This window comes from Humulus lupulus, chromosome 6 (genome assembly GCF_963169125.1).
Source record: "Humulus lupulus chromosome 6, drHumLupu1.1, whole genome shotgun sequence".
Taxonomy (NCBI): domain Eukaryota; kingdom Viridiplantae; phylum Streptophyta; class Magnoliopsida; order Rosales; family Cannabaceae; genus Humulus; species Humulus lupulus.
This window is the reverse complement of record NC_084798.1, coordinates 12273917-12289823: the sequence shown is the minus strand read 5'-3', so window position 1 is coordinate 12289823 and position 15907 is coordinate 12273917.

The following is a 15907-nucleotide window of genomic DNA, read 5'->3' as shown; positions in this document are numbered from 1 at the left end:
TTTAATTTGTAATAATAATAATAATAATTTTATAAATTAATTAATATTTGACTTTAAGACTAATTTATATTTTTAAATAATTAGATAAATTTTATTAATAATATTTTAAACTTATCATTTATGTGCCGATATCCATGTAATTGATGGTTGTAGTCAACAACCATCAATCACAAACATACCGAGACTAAGAAAATAAATTAACTACTAATTAATTTTTTTGTTCTATTTTTACAAATTATAATAATAATAATAATATATGTTCAAGCAAAAAGGAGAAAAAAGAACAAAATAACATGATAATATGCACTTATTGTTGTTTTTTTTTTCTATACTCACTTTTTTTTATTAAATAAACTATCTTAAATTTGTTTCAAAAAATTTCACAATCTAAACAAAATTAGTTTCCCTATTAAAAATATCAAGTTGCGGTGAAAGTTAGTTAGTAGTATAAAAGCTTTCACTTATTTGACTAAATACATTTTTTTTTTGACAAAAATTAATAAGTAGTTCAAAAAATTTGGTGTGGCCGCTAATAATGGCAATGGAGTAACATAGACGTGATATAATTAATTTGTTTCAATTTTAATTTAAAAAATAATTACAAATTTTTTTAAAATAAAAAATAATTCAAAATTTATTACTAAAATTTAAAAATGATTCAAACATTAAAAAAATATTTTAAAATTTAAATTAATTTTAATTGAATTTGTATATTTTTCTAGCACTTAGTTTAATTAATATTATATAATTAAGAAAATGGTGATAAAGAAAATATGGGTGCTAATAATCTGATTGATCAAGTTTAAATCTTCTTTATTCAATATTAACAAAAACACTATATTTTACTTATTAATAAATCATCTATTATTATATTTTATAAATTAATTTAAATTATCACTTAAATTTTGTTTTTAACCAAAACAGTCCTATAATTATTTACATACCAAGATTAAAAAATAAAGTAAGAACAAACATATATATCTTAACAATAGATGTCAAGATTTACATACCAATGATACTAACTAAAGGACTCAAAACTCAAATATTATACACTAAACAAATACAAAATAAATTATTCAAAAAATACAAAAGATATTAATTACAAAAAATATATACACACCTGTTGAGGGTGTGCCAAGGTCGTGTGTGTGTCGGGGTCGTGGGTGTGTCGCTGTCCTGATAAAAAAAAATTAATACCAAAAGATACACGAAAAAAATTCAAACCAAAATAATATAAAACTAAGTATAAAAAAAATGCAATATGTTGGTTAGGCATTACATTGCAAATAAGTATAAAATACACCATTATTCACTATTGAAGATGATTAAAGCAGAGAGCACAAAAGTAGCTAGTATAAAACAAGTGTTTCTATACCACTTACAACAATGACATACACAAGTATATTTATTTTAGTCAATTTATTAATCTAACTTTTGCAAGTGCTTAAAATGCATGCACTTGTTTGATTTAAATTAAAATAATAAAATCAATTACATTGAGTAACTAAATTCTAGGAATTAAGTTTATGAAAGTATAAAATATGATATGGATAAGTTACATAAAAAAATATAAAGAAATTTATTATTGTTGATATAAATGAAAGCTACCAACAAATATATGAAATAAAAACTTGACATGAATAGAAATTAAATTAAATTATTTATTTAGATAATATTATATCAAACTTTTATTATTTAATTCATTAAATTATTAAAAATTAATAAAAAATTAAATTATTATTTAAATAATTATTTATTCTTAATTTTTTCTACTTTTATTAAATATTATTATCAATTTCTATATACATGTAATTTATAACTATTTAATATTAGATAATATTATTCAATAAACAAATTAAATTAAATTATTTATTTAGATAATATTATATCAAACTTTTATTATTTAATTCATTAAATTATTAAAAATTAATCAAAAAATAAGTTATTATTTATATAATTATTTATTCATAATTTTTTATACTTTTATTAAATATAATTATCAATTTCTATATTCATGTAATTTATAACTATTTAATATTGGATAATGTTATTCAATAAACAAATTAAATTATATAATTTAATTAGATATTATTTAATTAATTAAATTAATAAAAAATAATTAAAAATAAATTATTATTTATTCATAATTTTTTATAATTTTATTAAATATAATTATCAATTTTTATATTAATGTAATTTATATTAAACAATATTATTCAATAAACAAATTAAATTAAATTATTTAATTAAATAATAATATATCAAACTTTTATAATTTAATAAATTAAATTATGAAAAATTAATCAAAAATTAAATTATTATTTATATAATTATTTATTCTTAATTTTTTTATACTTTTATTAAATATTATTATCAATTTCTATATTCATGTATCTTATATTTAACAATATTATTCAATAAACAAATTAAATTAAATTATTTATTTAGATAATATTATATCAAACTTTTATTATTTAATTCATTAAATTATTAAAAATTAATCAACAAATAATTTATTATATATATAATTATTTATTCTTAATTTTTTATACTTTTATGAAATATAATTATCAATTTCTATATTTATTCTTAATTTTTTATACTTTTATGAAATATAATTAATATTTCCACAATACAATATTTAAAACCTTACACACAAAATTTACAGATAATAATCTAATACACATAAAGTCTAAAATAGAAGAAACAAATAACTTTCATCTATATTCTTCATTTTTCTCTTTTTCAATTTCTTGGTCTTCAATGAAACCTTCCATGTCATGTATGGATGCAAAATAAAAAAAATCACAAACTTAAACAAATTAAGCATAAAATCAAGTCACAAACTTAAACAACTAATTGCTAAATTTTTAAATAATTTGACACAGTTACATAGTTAAAAAATTATCTACAATCACAAAATAAAATTAATGTCATAAAAAATCATTACATTATATTTTCTGTATAAAACAAGTTCAATACAGAGACTCAGAAAATTGCTACAAAAAATTGCCCCAACCCCAACCGCAAACCCTACCAACCTCATCACTCAGCCACAACCCCAACCTCGAAACCTCCTGACATCACAACCCCAAACCCATGCCCCCGGTCCACCCACAATCTCAATCCCCCGACCTTAAACAACACACACAATCTCAATCCAAAAGCTTTTTTTTTTCCTGTCTTCTTTTTGTAAATATAGTGCAAGAGATAGGAGAATAAGACCTTTCCTAAATCTCTCAATAGCTGTCTCACTAACATATATGAGCAAAAATTTTAAAAAAATATAAGAAGCACCAAATAAAAAATCTAACACTAATACGTGGAACAAGAAATATAAACGTAAAAAGTAGGCAAATATCAACACATTTTCCATGGCAAAAGCAATCATTATTAATAATATCAATCAATATTAGCATTTTTTTACAAATAATAATAATAATAATAATAATAATAATAAAAGAATTTGTTCAAATAATAATCTCAGAGATTTAAAATATAAATTAACAAATTAATCTGAGAATTAGAATATGAAAATGGAGTTTGCTTGCTTACCTTTGTAGAAAGCAGCTAAACCAGAGAGAATCAGATTGCAGTGCGAGCAGAGAGCCCTGAACCTGGACATATTTGACAGAGAAAGCAAGAACAGAGACAATGAGACTAAGAATGATTAAGAGAAGATGTAAGACTCAGAATCATATTGAAGAACTCAACGAATAAGAAAATGGTTTAAGTTTTCTCAAGAAACTTACTTGTCTCGAATGTTTTTCTCTGCAACTGTGAAGAGACGCTGGAGATGAAGAAGAGAGAACGGTTGAAGAAGGGATGCGAGACGTGAGGAAGAAGAAGGGATGCATGGAAAATTTAAACTGCTCAAGAGCATTAGCGGCGGGGCCCGCCGCTATTATTAGTCCCTGCGGCTAATATTATTATTAGCGGCGGGTAGTCCGCGGCTAATAACAGTAATTACCCACCGCTAATATTATTAGCGGTGGGCCGTCCGCGGCTAATAATAGTAAATTCCCGCGGCTAATATTATTAGCGGCGGGTAGTCCGCGGCTAATAATAATAATTACTCGCCGCTAATAATAAATGAAAAATTCCCGGGCTTTTTTATTATGGGTATTGGCGGCGGACTGTCCGCCGCTAATAATCGTATATCCGCCGCTAATAAAATATAAATATCCCTATTTATATTTTACTTTTATTAAATATTATTAGCGGCGGAATATCCTAGTCCGCCGCTAATAACCTCTACAATGGCGGCGGACTGAGCCCGCCGCTAATGACCTCGCCGCTAATGACCTCGCCGCAACTACATGCATTTGTTGTAGTGCTCGTAGCAATTCATAGATCTCATTAGCACTCTTCCTCATGAAAGCACCACCTGCTGTAGTGTCAATAATGGTGCGAGTCGTCTCACACAAACTGTTGTAAAAATTATGGACTAGCATCCATTTTTCAATCCCATGATGAGGACACTTCCTCAAAAGCTCCTTAAACCTCCCCCATGCATCATAAAGAGACTCTATCAAATTGAGAGAAATTATTTATTTCCCCTCTTAACTTTGCAGCCTTTGATGGAGGGAAAAATTTAGCAAGAAATTTAAGAGCTAATGCCTCCCATGTAGTAATTGAATTGGCTTGAAGATAGTTTAACCAACTTTCAGCTCTACCCCGCAATAAGAACAAGAACAATCTCAGTCTAATAGCATCATCGATGACCCCATTATATTTAACAGTTCCACACAGCTCTAGGGAAATTAGCTATGTGTGTATTGGGATCTTCTGTAGGGAGTCTTCCAAACTGGACAGTAGACTGGACTATTTGCATAATCGCTAGCTTAATTTCAAAATTATTGGCTGCAACTGCCGGTGGTTGGATGCATGATTGTACTCCAGTATCAGCGGGGAGTACGTAGTCTCTGAGTGTGCAAACTGCTGGCTCAGCAGCATCCCCATTCAACCCATTGCCCTGATGTTGGGCCATCTCTGCTTTCTGTTCTGTCTGCAAGTCCTCTCAATTTCAGTATTAATGGGCAAAAGATTGCTAGTCCCTTTACGTCGCATATACCAATTGACACCTGAAATTAAGATTCTCAAACACAACAGTTAGAGACAATTAACACAAAAAAACAAAATTAGAATAAAAATTAATTATATTGATATTAATAAAAATCAATCCCCGGCAACGGCGCCAAAAACTTGTTGTGTAAAAATGATACGCAAGTATACGTAATCGATACAAGTAATACAATGATAAATAAAGATCATTCTGATGGAGATTGATTTACTAATTACCAACAAATTAATTTTCTATTTCTATTTGGTCAACAATAAATTGGTTCCAAAAATATTAAAATAACAAAAGCCATAAACATAAAATAACACTATGAAAGAAAGCAAATAATTGTAAAAACTTCAAAAGTAAAGAATTAGGGATTTTAATTTCATCAATTTTTCACTTTATTATTTTGCTAATCGGACTTCACAATTCTTCTTCCTAAACTAATAGGGGATTAACAAAAACGATTCTTACTCTTTTTCAAGAAACAAAGAACTCAATCTAAATGTGAATTTTCTACATTCCTGTGATAAATTCCAACACATAAAATGCATTGAACACAATAATCCTAAAACTACACAATTCATATATGTATTTTCATCCAATATAAAAATTGTGATTATTCAATCATAGCATAATCAATTCTCACTTTTCAGATTTCGAATCAAAATCACAAATCATGGAAATGGTGATCAAGAATTCACAAGCATTAAGAACAGATCAAATAATTTAGAATATAAGTGAAGAAAGAATCATGAAATCCTCATAGAAAATAACAAAGATCCAAGTGATTACATTAAAAACCCTAGAAAATAAATTAGTTTATGTTCATCATTAAGAAATCCATAAACAAGAGATTAACATAAAGTAAAGATAAAAATAAAAGAAAAGAACTCTATGTCAATCCAAGCTCTTCTCCAAAGTGATCCCAATACTCTTCTCCCAGTCTAGGTTTGTAAAAAGTGTCTATTTTCCTCTCCAAAATCGTGATTTAAACTTCATTAGCATTTCTCCTAAACATGAAATGACCAAAACACCCTTTATTAAAAATCTGCATTTTTCACATTTCTAGACATATCCTACGATCGCAGGATAGCATTCATGCAGTCGTAGGAATGCCTTGGAAATGCTAACTTTTCTAGAATTGCGGCCGCAGAGTCCCATTCCTGCAGTTGCAAAAAATGCTCTGAAACACTGTTTTCCACCAATTTTTGTCCTTTTGTCGGTTTTTTCCACCATGTTTCCACACCTAACTCACCTAAGCCCTTCAACACTTGAAAACACACAAAAACAAGCGTAAAATAGAACAAAACTAAACACCTAATATTTTACCTAAAAACACATAGATAAACGAGTATAAAACTCGTTCATTAATCACCCGAGCATGGTGAGGCTTCGTCTTGGGCTTCGTTGCCTGAGGTAGGCCGATTGTGTTGACAAGCCACAGGGGTACAAACTCACGAGCTCGAAGACCTTCACCTGGGGGGAAGTCTGTCACTGGGAAGCGGCACGTGTTCCCACCTTGGATATTTTTGGTATGCCGAGTCATCCGTAGACTGGCCTTCTTCTAAAAAGCAACATGCTCAAAGCTGGTCTTCATGGAGAAGATAAGACAAAGACCTTCGACCATAAGGCAGTTGGAGCAAGGCTGCCTTATGTCCCACCATTGATTCTGATGGGGTGGGGCGGTGGTAATTCGCTGCAGGAACAATTACGTATCAATATTCCAAGCCTAATTATTCAATAAAAAAAATGGATAAGTGTGATGAGGTACTTATGGATACGTTGGAAAGAGTAAAATCTGGAAGGAGCGAGACTGTTCGTCCAGAAGAAAGCGAGCTTGAAATTCAGAGGATGATTTGGCATATCCACGAAGAGATTTTTCTCCTTCGGGTAGCTCAATGGATAATAAAAGTCGTCCCCTCCACAAGCTCGAGAAGGATTTCTTTTGAGACAAAAGAGATATAATATCTCTTGAGGCGAAGGCCCTTCCCACTTCAGCTCGTGGTATAATGATGGACCCAAAACGGGTATGTTTAAATATTTATACTCGCAAGCGCACGAATCGTATTTATAGAATAGTTTTCGTGTAAGCACGAGGTCGAACCCAAAGGAGTTGTCTAAAATTAAAAAGAAAACTTTTTAATATCAAGAGTAACAAATTCTAACCTAGCTCCAAAGATTGATGAATTTTAATATTATGAACATAAAATAAAAGATTGAAAATAAAGCTATTTAAGAGAATAAAAATAAAGCAATAATGAGTTGATAATAAGTGTTAAAAGAAAAGATTATTAAGATACTAGAATCCACAAAATGTAAGTTTAATAATATTTATTAGTATATTGATTCCCAAATTTTAGTGATAGTTAAAATAATTTAAACTATCCTTTTCCAAAAAGATTTATAATTTTAAACACAAATTTCTTATAAAAAGATAGGATTTTTCTTCACTTTTCAAAATTATAATTTCAAAGCATTTAGTGTAAATCAATCTAATGAAATAACAAATAAATCAATGAATATTATTTATAAGGCAAAACATAATATTTTTGTTCTAAGCATGGATGTGTACAATTTAATGACACATCTTACACAAAGAATATTATGTTTATGCACTAATGAAGAACAAAGTGTAAATATGTTCTAACAATCTAAAATACAAGATATTTAAGATGAAAGAAATATATGTAGAAGAAAAATCCATAAACTTTGTTGTATTACAAGGGAAATCAACATACAACATAAATATTACCTAGTTACAAGTTGCTTCATCATGATCTTAATAATCTTATGAAAAAGATTAGAAGCACATAACTAGAGTAGAAATTACAAAATAAATGGCATACATACTTGCAAAATGCTCTTGAAAAACCCAAATGGAAGAGAGAATGGTAGAGAGAAAATGAGAGAAAAAGATGGTAACCAAAAACATTAAGCACCCCCTAAATGGTCTTGAAATACCATATTTATAGCCAAAATGAGATTGTTAAAATAATCAATTTAAATTAATTAAATTGATTAAATTAATTAAGTAAAATAAATATAGTATGTAGAGGTAAAATATAGGGTGTAATGATGATGTTGTGGTGAAAATGTGTAGACAAAATGGTAAAAAGTTGGCAATTTTGTCATAGGGGACATTGTGGGCTCAAGATAAATGCAGGTGGCTAGACAGGCGGCTGGTCTGTGATTGGGCCGAATGGGCCTGGCAGATGGCCTTTGGGGTGATGCGTTGATGAAGCTGCAGCTGGGCGTGAAGGGAGGCTTGGGCTGAATTGATGAGGTTGACTTGGAATGAAGGCTGGAACATGTGAAGGCTGAAGGAGTTGGAAAGGTCACGTGGGAAGCTGGGGCATTTATGCTTGGCATGGGAGTGTGTTGGCTGAAGTGATGATGGCTGAATGGTGAAGAGCTTGAGGGAGAGAAGCTGATGGAGGTGGCAGTGGGCCTGGCGGGCCTGGACTGGGCCTTGGGCAGGCGGCCCAAGGGGGCTGAAATGCCATAATTCAGCAATTCTTTGACTTTTGCCACTTTTATCTCTTTTCTTTACTCTTCTTTTTCAAGCATAAAAATTGCAAAGTACAACCTACAAAATAAGTAAATATTAAATTAGAATCAAATATTTTCAATTATAAAATAACTCATATTAATTCCATGAAAATACTAATTGAAATTTAATTTACTTTGGCAATTAAGTTCAATAAAATCAATTTTTTAACTTATAATCTAACAAAACAAATTTTAAATAATTTAAACTACAACATATTATAATAAAATATATATAAAAACATATAAAAATCTAGAAAACTACAATAAGACTAATAAATTAAAAATTACATAAAAACTTTAATAAGTTAATTAAAAACTCAAGAACTAAGCAACAATTAGCATATAAAATATGGTAAAATAACTCTATTTTGTAGAGTTATCATATAACGACTTGAGGGCTGATAGAACCCTGAAGGAATTAGTCTAGAGCTGGAATGGGGCAAGCCCAACAAAGTCCAGAAAGTCCTTGAAGTACGATTTCAGGAGTAGCAAAGCCCCTGCCCTCATATGCTGGCGACTCCATGCGGCGAGTTTGATTTTGTAGTCGGGATTTCCATCTCCCGAGACAAAGCAGGTCCGTTCGTTCGAAGCCGCAGGCCGGCACATCAGGGTGCCAGAAAGTTTAAGAAAATGGTGAGCCAGCAGCTCGAATATCTGGCTGGTAGAAGTGATTGAGCTCCAATAGTGCTCAGCCTCAAAGAATTCCTCTTTCGAAGTGGGAATTGAAGCGACTTAGGAGGTGGAAGAACGCTTTGAAGGATCTTCCATCAGTGAAAACAAGAGTGCACCGGGCCCGAAGGTGACAGTAACTTTGAGCTTGGGATCTAGTGGAACAGGTCTGATTTCAGGGTCCGGATCTGGATAAACCGCGACTTGAAGTATTTTTCTCTTTTTCTCCTCAACCTCGTCTATTAGGCATCGAAACCGATCTCTGATATCTTCTTGTTCACTCCTTTCTTTATGCTCGCGTATCAGATGCTGGTTCTGTGTGAATGGTGATTCAGGACTGAGAGTTGATGGGAAGTAAGAAATAGCGAGCTCGGGCCCCCACCGATTCTCAAAGTACTTCGACATCTAACAAGAAAGAAAAGGGTGAGAGCCCAGTATATAGGAAATCACAAAGAAAGTATAATTTTGATGATTCAAGCTCAAAAGTTTGAGATTAGGAAATTACCACAATCGAGACTGAAGTCTCGAAAGGGTAAGATGAACTCGAAGGTGAGCCTCGAACTATTGTAAAGTTTGGGCTTCGAGCGTGTACCCACACGAGAGAGTGGGGAAGTGGATACCAGTTTCAAGGAATCCTGAATTTTCAAGGATAAAGCTGACGGTTACCCAAAAATATGATATTTTTGGGATTTGTGCAGTTAAAACCCTAAATCAAAACCCTTATTTCTTCACTTGCACGAAATGCTACTCTTAATCAGAATAACCCCATTGTTGCATTTTTTTGCACTAAAAAAATCCGGGTTAAAAACCCGTGATTCCAAAACTTTGGATCGAAAATTTGTTTAATATCAAATAAACCACTTTGCAAAACTTGAAAAGAAACTAGTAAACATATTCATAATACTTACGTAAAAACGCATGAATAACAAAGCAAGGGTGAAAAATAGAAACGTACACACAGATGCTTGCGGATATAGAGAAATCGTCGACTGGAAGATTGGTTGCAAGAAAGACTTCACAGAATCGAATGTGTTGGAAGTAGTTTGTTTCTTTGGTTTGGAGAACATACAATGAAGTTTTATAAAAAGATGAAGCTTTGTTTTGCTCTGGTACAGGTTTTTCTCTCTGAAGAATATAAAATAAGTGAAAGTGAAGAAGACGAAGTGGATATATATATAAACCCTAGGGGAGGTCAAAGGTCGGACGAATCTGAATCATCGGCTTGATTTGGAGTATGATATAATGAATGGGGTATAAATATGCTAATGGAAGGAAAAAGGGGAAATGAAAATATGTGAGCAGATATAAAAAGTACTCAAGTTTCTACTGCTACCATAGAACGATCTTTTTCAGCAATGAATATTGTAAAGACTACACTTCGCAACAAGATGGAAAATGAATTATTAACCGATTGTTTTCTATTGTACATTGAAAAGAAAATTGCTATAAGCTTTAGTTTAGATTCAATTATAGATGACTTTCGTGATATGCAAGAGAGACGTTCTATATTTTAGTTTATTGACTATGAATTTAATGACGTATTTTGAAATATTTGTTACTTAAATTTTTAATAGTTTGACCCCCTCCATTTTCAATCCTAACTCCGTCCCTAGGTGTCAAGCACATTTATATACATAAAAAGAAATGTACTGAAAGCAATCCTATTGGTTACAGAATAACAGAAATGTATTCCTATAAGGACCACTGCCCTGATATTGTGGAAAAGTAAATCATTTGCTGATTATTTTGTACAACTATTCTAATGGTAAAAACCCTAGTAGAATTTCTTAGTTGTCAGAATATTCTTCATCTTCTAATTTTGATGATTCTAATCCATTCATTTCAATATGCCCCCTCAAGTTGTGTTGTGATGAGTACATGACAATAAGCTTGTTCTTGAGATGATGAAAGGTTTGAATGGGCAGTGATTTTTTCAGTATAGTAGCTATCTATTCTTCTAATGGAATGTATCTCTCTTCAACTTCTTTATTATGCTCTTTACCTCTAATGAAGTGCACACCATTTCGATGTGTTTAGTTCTTGAGTGAAACACTGGATTTGAAGCCAATTGACGAGCTCCTGAGTTATCGCACCAAATTACTGCAGGACCAATGTGTTTTACTCCTCTTTCAGCAAATAGAGATTGCAACCAAACTACCTCTGTATAAGCTTGCACCAATGCCCTGTATTTTTCTTCTGTACTAGAGCATGCCACTGATTTTTGTTTTCTTGAACTCCAGCTAATCAGATTTCCTCCTTCACAATTGCATCGAAGAAGCATTGAAATAACATCGTTTTCATTATTTTTTTTGTACAAAAACGATGTTATTTCGATGCAATTGCAATGTATCAACAAAATTTGATTTTTTTGGCCAAAAATGTGCAAATTCAATGCAAATTTGATGGAAAGTGGATGCAATCTTAAAAATTTGGTTTGTTTTTGCCAAAACGATGTTTTTTTTAATGCTCTTGCGATGCAATCATGAAAACTTGATTTTTGGCCAAAATGATGCAAAATCGATGGTGCATCGATTCTATATCGATGTTCTGTGCTGAAATTTGACGAAAATTTTGGTGAGCCATAGCTTTTTGGTTAAATGTATATTTTAGTTGATTGTTTTAATCTTAGTATTTTTTTCGAGATCTACACATTTAGCATAATTAAAGCCTTAAATTTTTTATGTAGAACACAAAAATTAATCATGGGTGCACATTAATGGGAGGAGTGTTTATAAAAGGGGTATTTTTGTCCAAAACATGATTGGGAGCACATTAATGGGATGAGTGTTTAAGTAGACATATTAAAACAATTTCCTATGTTATGATGCATGGAACCTAAAATTTCCCTTAAGAAAATAAGGTGGTAATAATGCATGTATATAAATTCAAGAACGTACCTGTAATGCCCTACTTCCTTAGAGTCGTTACAAGTGAGTTTAAAAATGTGCATTTAACTCGTTAATCAAGGTTTAGGTCAAACGGTGTAATTAAGCCATAAACGGAAACTTTAGAAAAAATTCCATTTCATTGAAAATCATAAAAGTTTAACACTTGGGATCCCAAAATACAATTTAGAAATATTTACAACATATAAACTGAACCAAGTCGACTAAACGACAAAATCTAGGTTTATTTACAATCATCTCCCAAAATCCACTGGCTATGGCAGCCAGGCTGGCCAAACATGTACACGCCGCCTCATGCCTGCTACACTCATGGTTGGTTGGCTTTCTCTTTGCCCTTATCTGCACCACAGAGCACCCGTAAGCCGAAGCCTAGCAAGAAAATCCATACACAGATAACATATGCAAAACATACACCAAGTACATAAACTGGCCATCAATAGGCTAAACACATACGGCCAAGCCGTCCCAGGCGCTTTACCAGGCCCTGGGTTCGCGGTCTACACCGTGAGGATATCCCAAGTATCCTTTAGGGTCCCGCCCTGGCAACTCGCACTCCACGTGCCCAACACTGCTCCCGGCCCCTTTCCGTTCTCGGCCTTGCACTCAACGTGCCCAACGCCGTTCCCGGCCCTTTGCCATTCCCGGCCCCAGCCGACCTCGGCCTACACCGTTCCCGGCTCTCGCCGATCATTTACACAATAGCATTCATAGCATAATAAACAAATACTGAATACTAGCAAATTCAACTAAAGGGCTACGCCCTGCAATTCAAGCATATCGGGCTCAACCCTGCATACAAGCTCTATAGTAACAAAGGTTTTCTTACCTGAGTCTTGAACTCTTCGAGCACCGCTATCCCGAGCACAGACCTCTAACTTGAGCCCCGCCGAAACCCTAGTCACAACACATTAACAATATCCACCATCAAGTTCTAATCCACTAAATAACTTTAAGCCATATCTCTAACCTCCGGGACCATGAATTCTATCAATCCGGGTGATAAAATCCATTCCGAGCCTTAACTTTTGAGCTCCCAAGCCTAAACACACTTAAAAGCACAAATTGGCACTAAGAGCCGCGACCCGCCCCCAAACCCGAGAGCACACCCAAAACAGGGCATGCGCGTCGCGGCCCTAGCTAAGGCATGCCGCGACCCGCCCTTCTTCCAGGCCACCCAAATGCTTCGGAGGGCCGCGGCTCAGCAAGAACAATTCCGCGGCCCGACCCTTCGAACCCAGAAAAATCCTCAATTTTCTCTTCTAAAACCCAGCCAATCATCCTTAAAAATCAACCTAACAATCCAAACATTAATCACAGAAGTCTTAAGACAATCTCAGCAGCAAATCCTAACAAGCACTTAAACCAAAAACCTCATAAAACGCAAAATCAATCCTTCACCCAACAACATGCATATTCTAAAAACCAGCAGAAACTTCAAGCCAAAACCTTGTAATTTAAGGCTTACCCTTGCTGAACTTAGTCTCTGAATTTGGTCCTTAAGCCTTAGGCTTCTAGCTCCAAAGATTTTCCCAGCTGAATTCCCTTAGCTTCTAGCTAACTTCACCAAGACTTTCCTTAAGCTTCCAAAGGAAAGAAGACCACTTCAAGAGAGAGAGAGAGAGAGAGCGAAGGAGATGAGAACTATCTTCAGCTGGAAAGGAAAGTGGGTGTCGGTTTCTACAAGCCTCTAAATGGTTCCTCCCTTTATTTTATTTATCTTAGTCTATGTGGTTACCTCAAGGTTCGGGGTACCAAAACGTCCCCGAGGGCAAAATGGTAAATTTCCCCATGTTATCCAAAAAATAGGCACAGATGACGTGGCAAATGATTTCTAACACGTGGCTGACACATGGCAGAATCCTGATCGGCTATCGACCAGTGAGATGTTGCATGCGTAACGATTGAGTTTCCATACAACCAGTCTGGTCGTACACTCCGCATATTTCAAGATAATTTTATAAAGATCTTAGTCAATCCCGAGATTGTCTCCTATGATTTCCTGAGTACGCGATTATTTAGGAAAGAATATCTGTAACAAATTACTGTAATCTTCCCTGAGCCTATAAATAGAGAAAAATAGCTCAAGGAAGGGACCTTTTTAGGGAGGGGGGGAGACTTTGGGACTTTTGGCTTGCTAATTATCTGAGATTAGAATTTTACAAGCGTATTAGAGTTATTACATTGGAGAGATTGTATTTTCTTCAGAGGTTAGTGAAACTCATTGAACCCTAGTTTTTTGATCACTCCTTTGGATCTTATAACAATAACAACTCAAGTGGATGTAAGTCATTACCAGACTTTGGGGCCGAACCACTATAAATTCTTGTGTCTTTTATTACTTTCGTCATCACATTCATTTCAACATATTTATCCACATCAAACATATTTGACTCCGTGTCAGTTGACCAAAAACAGGGTCAACACCCGAAAATTCCCTCCTAGACATTCTAACATCGAATATATCTCTAGATATTTATTTTCATATCCCGATAACCCCATATAATAACTAATGCCCAAATTACCCATCGACTCGCCCCGAGTCGGATTCTCAACCCTGTTGTGACTTTTTGGCTAACCGTTCCCCAGGACTGTCTCGGATCGTGCTGCACAGACATATCACATATATATAACATTTATCACATTTATACATCTAATATCCAAACGGGGTCCACATGCACATTTAACTCAACTAAACATGCATCATTATCAAATATACGCATTAATCCACATATTAACATATTAAATCATTTATTGTCCTTCCGGCACACTTATCAATGCCCTAAGCCCTATTATCAAATTCAGGTCGTTGCAGTACCCCACTGCTATTATATAATCATTTGTGGTAATCCACTTCAAGGTATAATGTAATATGGAATTATATAAATAATTAATTATTATCAGGTGTGTCACATTACTGTAAAATAAGGTGGTAATATATATTATATATAGTGGATATATTTAAGTACCCACTACTGGTATAAATATATATATAAATAGATGGAGTGGTTCTGTTAATGATTAGTCATGAGCACATGTTCGTAATAATCATATGTAGGGTAGTATATATAAATGGATTTTTTAAATGAGAGCATATTAAAATAATATAAAAAGATGCTCATGAATAATCATACATTCAAACTTATCTTATTTAATTAAGGCATCAAAACTTATTAAGAACATTCTTACCTCTATAAGTTGGACTATAAGTTGGAAGGATGAGGAAATACAACCTTAACAAAATATACAAATGAAAATCAAGATACAATGAAGACAAGGAAAGAAGAATACAAACTCTAGAGAAAATATTTACAAGTAAATAAAATACCACAAAAAAAAGATGATGATGAAAAAACAAGATCTGACCAAGTTTCAAAAGACCTTGGGCAAAAAGACTGTTTCTTCTATCCATCTTGATGTGTCACATGTTACCCTATGTGGCAATCTATCCCAGCTACCACATAGGATGACATAATGCTTAGTCATCAATATTACCTAAGGTCCATTATAATTTTTAACTGCAAGCATAAGCAAAGATTTATGGTACAACTTTGTAACTCTCAATTCTTATTATTTGTTTATATGTTGGTAAAGAGGTTTACTTACATATAAGTGATTTTTACTTATATTATAGGGTAATTTTATAGTAGGAATGCTACTTTTGCCTTTATTAGTAGAGATATTTTTGTTTTCAGTATAGATAAATTATAAATCAAAT